We start from the raw sequence: 11,102 nt of genomic DNA, 5'->3' as shown, positions 1-11,102 counted from the left end.
CAAAGCCCCATGAGGCTGGCACGCAGACCTCACACTTCCAGTCTTCAGGCCTGTGAGAGACAAATACCTGGCATTTGCTGTAACGGCCTGAGCTGACCAAGACATGGCCCACTAGTCCCAAGGCTTGAGCTGGGTTCTGGGGACAGAAAGAGAAATAAGAATGGAGCCTTTCTTGAAGGACGGCAGAAGTCACGAGAAAGAAAAGCATGCAGCTCACAGTGAGTGTGGCATGAGCATGATTCAGTGCATCTACCCGGGGCCGGGGAAAGAGGACAGAAAAAGAGAAAATGACTCTGCCTATGGGACTCGGGTGTCCATGACGGATGGGTAGTCTCAAGAGTGGCTTCTGTGTGCCAAAATATTACTCAAAGGTGATTTTCGTTTTAAAAATTACTATTTGTTTTATTAAAGTTACAAGTTATAAAATTGAATCTTTCTTTTAGCTTTTAATCCAACTTAGAAATCTTATTATTTTATAAAACGAATAAATAGTGTGACCAGCAAATCTAAACAATCTCTATTAAGGAAACTTTCACAACGTAATTAGGCTGCCATAAATAGTTGACTTATTTGTAAATGTAAAATATCCAACTTTCCTTTTAAGTGCTACAGTGTGATACACAAAAATTTCTCAAGTACTTAAATAACCCTTACAAATCGAATAAACATAAATGCAATGATTCTTAAGTTATCATAAATGCATATCATTTTAGTGAAACTTCAACATAAAACAGCAGGTCGAAATGAGCTATTCAATAACATATTTTTAATAGAATCAAAAAACTAATCTGCTGCTCCAATATGACAATTTCTTTTAAACTTTACGAATAACTAAGTCGTCAAAATGCACAATTAATTTCTCAGCTCTAAACTATAAACACCACAAGGTTGATGGGTTTCATCCTTTAAATATTTTTATATTTAATTCACAACCTTCTCAGGATTAAAAAATGCTTACCCGCTGAGAAGACAATTTGTGTGACCCCAACAATTTTGGAGGTAACTTTTTGGCTTGCTGAGGGTACATAACAATAAGAGACATGAGCTGGGACCTGAGCTCAGAGTCTTCACACATCCAGACCTATTTTTCTATGACCTTGACAGCTAGGCTGAGCCATGCAAAGATGGATTCTGCCCCTCATAGAAAGGATGTTCATGCAGCCCACTTTCTTGGGCCTAAGTTGGACTCATCCCCTTAACCAATTCTTCTAATCCCTCATGGAAGTCTACAACTGCCAATCGAGATGCAGCACCGCCAAATCAGATTTTGTATTTGATAGCCTCATTGGTTAAGGTTAAACCTTCTGTGGTCTGATGGGACAGACACTAAGCAGACCTCGTGGAGAGGGAGGCACCTGGGCTGGGTTTTGGGTGGATCCTGCATTCGGTGGCATCATGTGGGGGTACTTACATCAAGAAAATAGGCTGCCGCTGCAAACAGGGGCTTCCAGTTGTTAAACATTTACCAGTGTGTCATTGGTGGCACCCTAGGCCCGCCTGCAACCTCTTTGGTCAAGCCCCGTATTCTAGGCCAGTCAGTTGGCCATTCTCTCCTTCCAATCATAGTTGGTCGGTGTCAAGTTGGATTATTACAGAACCCTGTACTACTTTCTCTAGTGGAAAAGGCTAAACTAATCGTAGGTCATCAGAGTCATATTAACACACTAGTGAAAAGTGTTTGTAGGAAAGCTGAGAGAGAAGGCCTCTTCCACAGGATGGCGGGGACATAATTATGATTCTTTTTAAAGAGTCACTTTTTGAGGACTTTTTCTTGTTGTCTTTATATGTAGCTTTCCACAACGATTTCTCTAGTATCTCTTTGGTTTCATTGTTGATCACAATCTTAAAAGTCAATGTGTGAGCCTAGTGCCTTAAAAAAGACCACTTTCAGAATGAAGAAAAGAAATCTTTGAAATACCACTTTCCAGAGACAATTACTGTTAATATTTTGGTTTATTTCCCTAATCCTATTTTCTATCCATGCATATTTCTATACAGTATTTAAGTCCTAAACGTATATACGACTCCTCCAGCCTCCACTTCACGTATGTACATACCTTATGCCAAAGGGTCACCAGATTCAAGAGTAGCCCATTCTTTGACTAAGGACATACACGTTGTGGCCTGACTCAAAAAGACAAGCCGAGCCAAGTCGTTTAAGAATTTGGAATTGGAAGACTGAGAGATGAAGCCAATTTGGAGACTGAGATGAACAGATGAAGCCAATTTGGAGACTTAGTATCACAGAAACTAAGGAAGACATTTTGGACTATGCGTAAATTGAAATTATAACATGACAACAACTACGTTTAAGGAGAGGAGATATAGTGTGGTAGAGAGAGAAATATGTATGCAGGGAGAAGGCTCAACAGGGAAATCCAGAATCCAGTAGCCCAAGAAAGGAGCCTTATGCTCCGTGATTTTCCACATTCAATTTCTAAGAGATGTGTCTGTCGTTGATTTCTATGTTTTGGGTCTCGCAAGACTTCTGAAACATACTCGAAGTCCTTTTTATCTGAGCTGGGTCATTGTTACTGGCAACCAGAAGACATCTGGCTTGAACAATCTAAATTTGAATTGACATTATTTTATCAATTATTATAAAATAGTTCCCCAAGTTATTCCATAGGCTTTAAATATGTAATAACTTGGGGAAATACTTTATAGGGCTAAATAGTATGGATGCATTGTCTAAGAAATCGAAATAACAACAGAGTCGATTACTGTTAATGCTTTTAAAATGATTCCCCAGGTACTAAGAAATTTAAGACCTGTGGTTGTCCAAATAATTCAGGAAGAGCTCCAATATCCTTTCAAGAATCTCTTTGCCCACCAGAAGTGGAAACACACACACACACACAGTAGACTTTAGTATGGAGAAATCTAGCCTATCTTCGAAAAGATTCGTAAGTATTATTTTCCTTACTGAACCTATATGAATGTCTTTATAAGGGTACAGTGAGTACTTTCCAGCTTCCCCATACTATTGTACCTCAGAATAAGGCAGCCACAGCCTCACCCTGCCATGATCTTATTCATGAGACAAGAAAATTGGGGACAAAGGCCACTGTGAAGTCCAACTGATCATGTTAGGCACATAGAAACAAAGAATGCACTTAAACTCTAAATCTACATTTTCTTTCTAATAGAAAGACTGGGGCAGGGAGCACCGTAAATGCCACAATTGTCCTTTATAAGAAAATCAGAAATGGTATCAGCTTGGTAAAACCTGGGGCAAGTTGCGAGGAGTCTGGGCTCCATTCTCCATTTCAAAATATAATATCAAATGCTGCTCTTTGTGGGTTTGGAGATTGCTTGGGCTAAAAAGTTATCACCTTCTCTCACGTAAATTTCATCTACATGGTAACTTGAATATCCTCCTGAAGTTCTTCTTCCCCAACATAATGGGACAGTTAGTCTTTCTGGTTGGGTTAAACTCATGCCAAGTTCTATGTTAAAATCACACCAGGTCTATGTTATGAAGTACAGATGAGGGAGAAAACATACAGGTGTGATTAATGCAGCCGGGGCTTCTCTACACAAGAGACAGCCTTTCTTTGAGCACTTTGCCTTATCTTATTTCAGGGAATGGATGATGCTGAGTAGCTACGAGGTAAGGGCCTTAAAGCTTCGGTGTTTATTTAGTATTATTTGGAAATCATCATGGGCCCACTTACCATGTTAGTTCTGAGAAAAGGTGAGTCGAAGTGTATAAAGTCATTTTATTACAGTTGAAGCCATTTGTGAATAAAACACTTTCCTCTTATTGGAAGGTCAAGTAGGCAAAAAGGTATAATAACAGATCAGACTGGAGCATCACCAGCTCGAGTTCAAATCTCATCTCCTTGACCCCGGGCAGATCTCTCGCCACTCTGTGGTTTGCTGTCCGCATCTATAATATGGTATTATTGCCGTAGGATGCATTTCATCAAGTTTAAATGTATTCTAACAAATGATTTAAACATTTAAAGAATTTTGTTGACATTTAAAATTTGGGACACTTAATTACAACCCAGATTTCTGGCTTCTTTTGACCACTGGGATATCCGAGAACACGTGACCCATATTCTCGAATGACCAATGGTCAATGGTCAGCCCAGGCTGGGAAGTGCTTGCTCTTATCTAATTGGATCGTGCTGGCTTCATTTCACCACAGGTCCATCCAACCTACTTCTCTCAGTTACATTTACTCTCTGGAATGGGTCTAGGAAATAAAGGTAACATTTCAGGCAGAATGGCAGAAACAGCAGTGGGTGTGTTTCTGACATAAGCGGGGAGAAGCATTGACGAAGAACACTAAAGGTTGCCAGGACGATGAAATTACAGCTCTTTCTAACACTATTCACTCTATTATCCTGAATCTCCGTTCCAGACCACAGATTAGATCGGTGTCGACCCAATGCTCTCTCTTTGTACGACTGACACTGTCTTTCTTCTTCAATAGAATCACAGAATGCCTGGGGTAGAAGGGACCATCATGATAATCTGGTTGAGGTTCCACATTTTGCTTGAAACCTCTCCACAACATCCTTGCCAGGGATCCCCAGAGATCTCCCACCAGCTTAGATGGTCTCATCATCCGCTGAGGCAGCCGTTCTGACTCTTGAGACCATTTTCTTAAACTGGACTGGAATCCAATGCCCACATTATCGTGCCAAAATTGTATAGCGCTTGATAATTTGCAAAGTACAATTACAAACACGTTGTCATTTAATCCTCAGGCAGGACTGAGTGACTATTCATATTACTGCTTCCTTATAAATGAGGAAATCGAGGTTCAGAGAAGCTGTATGGCTTAGCCAAGGTCACGCAACTGGTAAGTAGTGGCGAGACATGATTCTTCTCATGCAAATGTCAAAAAGGGCGGAGGAAGGGCAAATTTGTTCCCTGCGACAAACATCTTCTCCATGCACCCCAGACATCAGACCCCCTGGTCCCCAGGCCTTTGGATTCAGAATGAATTACACAACTGGCTTCCCTCATTCTCTAGCTTGCCAACTACACGTCATGGAACTATTTAACCTTCATAATTCCATGAGCTGATTCCTATAAAATATATATTTTTGTAAATACATATGTTTATACTTTTAATAATATGTACGTGTGTGTGTGTAGCTCCTATTGGTTCTGTTTCTCTGGAGAAACCCAACTATTACAACAATCAATTAGTTTTAAAGTTCTGATCTGAATACAATACTTTTATTTATTTATTATCTATCTATCTATCTATCTATCTATCTATCTATCTATCTATCTATCTATCTATTTATTTATTTTTAGGCGTGGCAAACCCTTGGTCGACCTCACAGATTGCAAGGACCTTATCAGCTTACAAACCTTTATTATTTTATTTTATTTTTATTTTTATTTTTTACGCCTATGGCACCTGGTCTTACTATGTGGTCTCCCATCCAAGTACTAACCAGTCCCAATCCTGCTTAGCTTCTGAGAACAGATGAGATCGGGCTTGTTCAGGGTGGCATGGCCGTAGACTGGATACAATACTTTAGATGTGGCCAGGCCAGCACAAGAGAAAGCAGAGCTATCTTCATCCTTTTGAAGAATATACGTTCAGCAATTCAGCCTAAGCATCCTTTAGCTTTTTTGACTCCCGTTATCAATATGCGAAGCCTAATATAGGGCGATCACGACTCCTGCTTTACCCAGGACAGTCCCCAATTTTGCTGTTGTCCTGGCAAAACTATTAATAATGATCCTTTTTACTCTCAAGTGCCCCAGTTTGGGTGATAGACGGAATGGTTTCCTAACTTATACGAGACATGGCGGCAACCATGTCTTTCTTACGGGTGCGATCGCTTAGGCTAGTCTTTCTGGGGTAAAACTGGGACTCGAATCCAAACTCTTAAATTTAGCCATGGTAAATTTCATGTCATTGGATTCAGCCCCTGTTTGACTGCACTGATAGTCCCTTTCCTCAGTGCTCTCTGTCCGCTTCACCCTGTGATTCTGCAGTGCCCTCGCCCTGCGGACTTGGTGTCATTCTCCAGCTCTCGGTCTGGCCATTCGCTTGCTTTAGTCAATGAAATGTGAACAGACTGGAGAATGTACATTCGGGAACGTGGGCAGTCGTCTGTGAGTCGGCCCACAGCTACGAACTGGTTAACCACTCTAGTCTCTTTCTCTCACTCCCCTGCTGCTGAAATTTCATTTAGAACATCTCAGAATTTTTCTCTCGTCCGGGGAATATTGGCGAAGGGAAACGGACATTCTTTGCACTCTTCTTGAAGCTCTTCTATAGATTTGAAACTGTTTTTTTTTTTTTTTAAGGTGAAAAAATATCATCTTGAGCACACTCGTGCACTATTGGTGAGAACGTAAAATGGTGCAGCCAGGATGAGGAACCATGTGGCGGTTCTTCAAAAAATTAAACACGGAATTACCATATGATCCAGCAATTCCACTTCTGAGTATGTACCCCAAAGAACTCTAAACTGGGACTCAGACAGACACTTGTATTCTCATATTCATAGCGGCATTATTCACGGTAGCCACGAGGTGAAATCAACCCAAGAATCCGTTGACAGATGAATGGTATATAGATTCAATGAAATTAAGCCTTAAACTGGAAGGAAATTCTGACTCGTGTTGTAACAGGGATAAACCTTGATGATATTATGCTAAGTGAAATAAGTCAGTTACGAAAGGACCAATGTTACATGATTCCTCTTATATGAGGTACCTAGAGTAGTTAATTTTATAGAAGGAGGGGTGCCAGCATATGCCACCCCAAAACATGCCTCTTTGGCATATGAATTGTTTTGAATTAAAAGCCACTGAGACCAAGATGTAGGGAAAGCTCTAAAAAAGAAAAGAGGACATAAAGTTTCCTTTTTTAATGGAAATTTACATTTATAAAGGAAATTTTCATTTGTAAAAGATACTTTCTTCTCCCATACCACGAAGAGGAGGACTCTTAACAATTTTTATAGGTAAGGGTTAAATCTGCATTAAAAACCTTATTAAACAGCCCTTCTTTACCCAATTTTTCCTTGTGGCCTTCTGTTACCTTGTCTCTCCCACCCAGAAGCCCCTAACCCCTTTTCTGTCCTTTGTCCTCAGAGGGTACAGAAGCCCACGTTCTAACCACTTCTTTGGTTATTCATGGCCGGGGGCTCCCATGTGTGCATGCGCCACGCACGTGTTAATAAACTTCTGTTTGTTTTTCTCTTGTTAATCTTTGATTAGTCTCATTCATAGGTGTGAAAGAGAGATCCACAGGCTCAAAATGGCATCACTTATGCTAAAAGCCCAGACCACCACACCTAGACTTAATACTTAATCTAATTGCAGTTTCAGCCTCTTCCAGAAACGTAGTCTTAATCCACTGGTCTAGATTTTTCTGGTCGGGCGCCAGTGAGGTAACCTGTCACAACGGACCCTCTTCGTCCTCCATAGAAAGAAGAGGCAATCTACACGATGAAAACCCTTCCATCCTCTTCCCCCAAAGAAAGGGGGAGCCCTGTATTCTAGGCCAGTCGGCTGACTATTCTCTCCTTCCAAATCCTTTCTTTAATCACTCCCTCGCCCAACCCTTCTTCCTATAAAACTCCACTCTGTACAACCCCTAGGACGGCCCTTCTAGCTGCTAGAGGGGACGCTGCCCAAGGCATGGATCCATTAATAAAGCCGATTTGATCTCCAATGTTACTGAGTTGGATTTTGTTTTTTAACAAAAGAGGAAAAAGAGAACCTTCCTCCTTTTTACAAGACAATGTAGAATGGCGGCTGCCAGGGGCTGGAAGGAGAGAGGAGTGAACAGTTGTTATGGATGAAAACCAAGTTTCAGTTCTGCAAGATGGAAAGTGCTCTGGACATCAATTGTACAACCGTGGGAATATTCTTACTGCTGAGTTTACAGTTAAGATGGTACATTTTTATATTATGTGTATTTCAGTACGATTTAAAATGTTTGAAAAGATATATTGACTAGGACCTATCTCTTTTTATATTTTGCCTTTTCTTCCTGGTTGGACTATAAATCTCTTGGAGGCAGAAAAGATAGGTTAAATTTACAGCATCTTTCAGAACCAAAAGACATGGCCCAGGATCTGAGCGGCACAGATGTGCTGCGGGAAGCCTACGAATGAAGGTCTGCCTTGCAGCTAGCCATCCGGAAAGATCTGGAATGTGGGGTTTCCTTACTTACTCTCCTTAATATTTCCCAGCATCGATTACAGCAGCGGTCCCCAAGCTTTTCGGCACCAGGGACCAGTGCTCCTATGAGAATCCGATGCTTGGTGATCTGAGGCGGAGCTGAGGCGGTGATGCTGGCGCTGGGGAGCGGCTGCAAACACAGATGAAGCTTCGTTCCCTTGCCCACTCAGTCACTTCCCGCTGTGCGGCCCGGTTTTAACAGGCCATGGACTGATACCTCCCCGGCCCAGGGGTTGGAGACTCCTGGGTTACAATGCCCCACAGATAGTGAGTGCTCAGTGAAAGTTCATCTTATGAGGCTGATACGGACCCAAAGGATTCTTTAATGCTTTCTCTCCTAGCGATAGTCATGCGGACACCATGGGCTCCGGCCAGGTGGCCATTCTCTAACGGTCTAGGAATGTGTCTGCCACATCGCATCATGCAGAACTGATTTAGATGTTGACCAGAAACCAGTCCTTCACATGCTTTTTTTTTTTTTTTTCATTCTATGGGTTAGGCAAGTCCCTCAAGTTCTACTAACTAACTGTAAATTCTGTGTCCCAGGAAAGGAAGTCAGAAATATGTCGGAACACCCCGAGATGCACGCGGGAGGGGGCCTAACATGCATGGCGTGCCGGGGACTTTGCATTTTTTACTTCATTCTAATGACACAGCAAACCCCGTGATTAAACCAGGCTTACCAATGAGAAAATGGAAGCTCGCAGAGATTTCCGTAGCCTTCCCACCGACATACCAAGTGAATGGCAGGGTCGGGGGCCAGCTTTCTCCACCACCACCCATGAGTCTCCGTGATCGGTGGGGCCGCTCTTCCTGATGTGGTGGATGAGCCTGGAGCTCTGGTGGCAGCCAACTCAGGAAACGGGGGGACTGGATTAGGGCCCTCCGGCGGGCTGTCAGGTACCCTGGTGGCTTGGGCAGCATCCCAGACTAGGGGCTCATTGCAGTACCAGTGCCAGTAGGAAGGGAAGGTGCTTCCCACAGTCCCCAGCATGCTGAGAATCTCGCGAGTAACTGAAATGCACTCGGTTTCCTGTTCACCAAGCACAAGTGGCCTCGGTCTCAGGGTTGGCATTCCCACGCTGGTGACTCCTGGGGTCTCTCAGTCATTCTGGGCACCCCAGTCTATTTGGCGATTCTGTGCCTTCTGGAACAGTTGATTTATACACATTCTGACCTTTGGTGGCTTCGGCTGCAGATCCCAGACCTTGGTTTCCAGGAGCAGCTTGGTGACAATGCTTTCAACCACCAGAGGGCGCAGCGGCATCAAAAAAAAAAAAGTTTTTTCCCCACTTTCGAAGCTGCTGCTCATGACACGGTTTTGGGGAAAGACCTGCATTTTTGTTTGTTTTGTTTTGTTTTGTTTTATAAGAGATTGTTCTCATATAAACTCAAATAGGATTGTTCAAAACAAGAACCTGTTCCAATCCCCTCATTTTGCCGGTGAGGAAACTGAGACCAGAGAGCTCAAGGACTTGAGCTGCCAAAGGTGTACAGGTGGTTGGCGGCTGAGTGTATCATTCCAGGCTCCTGCAGAGAACCCGACCATGACCCGGCCAGGCAGGGCGGGGCCCCGCGCAACTCAGAAAGGACAAGAGACGCCCCAGGGCGCGGGGGCCCTACCATGTCTGCGGAGGAAAACTCAGCATTGCCCCTAGCCTTGAGGAAATTGTGATGTAATGGGAAAAAAATAGCGAGCACGCAGCACGGGCAGAGCAGATCATGGAAACACATGGGGCCCAGAAGTGCCTAACTTTCTACAGCTGCGCTGGGCAAGGCACGAGGGTGCCCAAGGGGCAGCTGGGCATGGACGGCACCCACAGAGGTCTCCCTGAGGCGGCTTTGTAAAGTTCGCCTGGCTGCCTTTGTTCTCATGGATAGCTCCTTGGCCACCACTAAGAGTTGACAGTGTATATTTCTGTTCTTGGGTATCTGATGAAGGATCCAATTTAAATAATTACTCAGACCAGACAGGATCGTGAGAGATGAGTGATGCGCATGGCCCCCCTCTGAGACAAAGAACCGTGAAAGAGCAGCCAAGGAGTCCGCGTCCCGAGTCGCAAGACCAGTCCTTGGGTTCAAGCGCTGAGTTTGTGTCTGTCCACGGCAGGACCGCAGGCTGTGTCGCCTCGGAGCCCCGAGAGGCAGCGCTGTACGGTGGGGCAGCTAATGCGGCGCCTGCTGAAGCCTAACGACGTGGCCGGACAGAGCTGGGTGCTGATGATCCGGGCCGGTCCGACATTCAGACACATTCGCATTTTTAAATTTAATTTAAAATTTTGCTCTATTTAATCATGATCATTCTAACTTAATTGCTATTGTCTGTGTGATTTTATCTTTTCTTGGAAAATAAACTTGTGTACCTTTCCCGAGTGATGCAGCAAATAAATAGGACAAATAACGAAAGAGGCTGAAGCTACTGTGAATGTGTAAGAAAAATTTCCTGGTTATCAGACAAAATCTTTCGCCTCAGGCATCAGTTATCCATGCGGATGCTACGTCCGTGGTTAACGTCATGAAGAAGCAAGCTATTTGTTCCTTTATTTTTTTACAGAGATGCCATCTATTTCTTCTAGAGGCATAAAACAAAGACAATTTAGCTGGACAATAAAAGGCAGTTATGGTTTATCATTAATAGAAACCCCACCTTTCTCCAAAATGGTTTTCATATCATTCACAACAAAAAAAGCATATGATAGGCTAACTAAAAGAACAATGGATGGGAACTAAGGATAGAAAGGAAAAAATACAGTAAATACAATATTGCTAACATAGTTGCATAACATAATGTAATATATAATGTCGTTTATAAGATAGTAACATAATTTCTATAATTGAGTATAAAACAGGGCTCTGAGCTTCCTGGAGGCCAAGGCAAAGTGAAAGCAAGAAAAATGTGTAAGAGCAGACAGAACCACGTCGTCCAC

General features: G+C 43.0%; 1 pseudogene; it reads right to left on the bottom strand.

Annotated features, from left to right (window-relative positions):
- Window positions 1–5,374: 5,374 nt before the first annotated feature.
- Window positions 5,375–5,493, bottom strand: LOC111741041 (annotated as a pseudogene).
- Between the last annotated feature and the right edge of the window lie 5,609 nt (window positions 5,494–11,102).

The sequence above is a fragment of the Pteropus vampyrus genome, unplaced genomic scaffold (genome assembly GCF_000151845.1).
Source record: "Pteropus vampyrus isolate Shadow unplaced genomic scaffold, Pvam_2.0 Scaffold71, whole genome shotgun sequence".
NCBI classification, from domain to species: domain Eukaryota; kingdom Metazoa; phylum Chordata; class Mammalia; order Chiroptera; family Pteropodidae; genus Pteropus; species Pteropus vampyrus.
This window is presented reverse-complemented; position numbering and strand designations above follow the sequence as displayed.